The sequence below is a fragment of the Oryzias melastigma genome, linkage group LG20 (genome assembly GCF_002922805.2).
Source record: "Oryzias melastigma strain HK-1 linkage group LG20, ASM292280v2, whole genome shotgun sequence".
Taxonomy (NCBI): domain Eukaryota; kingdom Metazoa; phylum Chordata; class Actinopteri; order Beloniformes; family Adrianichthyidae; genus Oryzias; species Oryzias melastigma.
In genome coordinates, this window is record NC_050531.1 from 25,130,646 (window position 1) to 25,132,093 (window position 1,448).

Here is a 1,448-nt window from a genome sequence, read left to right on the forward strand (position 1 = left end):
AACTCCTGCTCTCCAGCAGAAACCGTCCTTGAACAGTGTCCAGTGTTTCCCCACCTTGGTCCTGCTGAAGCACTCCTGATTCAGCTCCTTATCAACATTTTCAGAAACCCGCAAATGGCCACCATCAAAAGCCGGTGTGTTTGAGCAGGTTAGGGTTGAAAAGTGCAGGACAGTGGTTGGGAAACATTATACTGGAGAACAACAAATTTAGGCAAGAAAAAACAAAAAAAACTCGTCTTTGTTAAAAGACCACTGGGAAGGCTTTGAAAAGTCAAAAGACTTAATTTTAATAACAAAAAAACTCATAAGAGGAAATGGCTCAAACCAAGGCAGCAAGCTGACCTGGGGAAAACCACAGGAAGAGCATATAAAACAAATCAACAATGATCACAGAAGGACCTTAGCTTAAAAAAGCTAAATCAGTTAAGTGCAGACAGCTGTGCGCTCCTCCACAGAGATCAGGAGAGGGTGGAGATCAACACTCAGCCTGCACAGAACAAAAGGTGAACCACAAACTAAACCAAACACGTGGTTTGCGTGCCCGAGTGATCCTAGAACCTAAGCTGTCTGCATTTATTGGCCCTGTGGGGTCATCAATGGCAGACAGCAGGTTTCACGAAGCAGGTTAAACAAATTTAGAGTTGAAACCTGAACTCAGAGTTCATGGACTCAAAATTCTCAAACTTAGAGTTTTGGTTTCAGAACATCTGAAAAGAGTTGATTCAATCAACTCTGAGTTGTTGGAACCAGAATCAGGTGTGAGTGTCGTGACTATGAAAAGCCCTGACTAATGGAGCAAAGACAGCACGATTCACCATGGCAACAGGAACAAACACCTTTAGGGCTTCATACTTCACAGTGACAGACATTGATGTGTTCCTACAAGCATATGTGACTACGTGCACATTTTCATCAAGAAGATGAACACAGCTGCAGTGGTAAAACAGAGAGGAAAATATCTGCAGAGTTAATGCGCACGTCTACATTTGAATCAGAAAGACATGCTCCAAATTAGTCTTTAACCCTTAATTTAGCTTAAAAACGTGTCACCTGGATGAATGAGAACCTGCTTTAATATTTAATCAGGTCCTCAGTAATGGGAGATTATAAAGAGGTGCCATACCAGCATAATGCGTTCTGTCATATTCTCCAAGGACCGACCACAACAGCTCTTTTAAGAGCCACCCACAGAACCTTCAAGAGCTTCGTTTTCTCTGTTTCATAGATCATAGTAGAAAATGAAGTTTTGATTTGTGATGAGCTGAATCCGTTTTTTTTATTTTTTTTGGTATTATTGTGTTTTTGCAAAAGACACTTAGTGCCAATTGAGAGCAGACTTAAGATGCATCTTACAGTTCCTCAAAGGCCAGAATAAGGTCAAAGGCCAAAGAAGAATGTGTAATAGGGTGGTCCTAAAAAATAAAGTTTAACTTTTTGTAAGTGCTTTT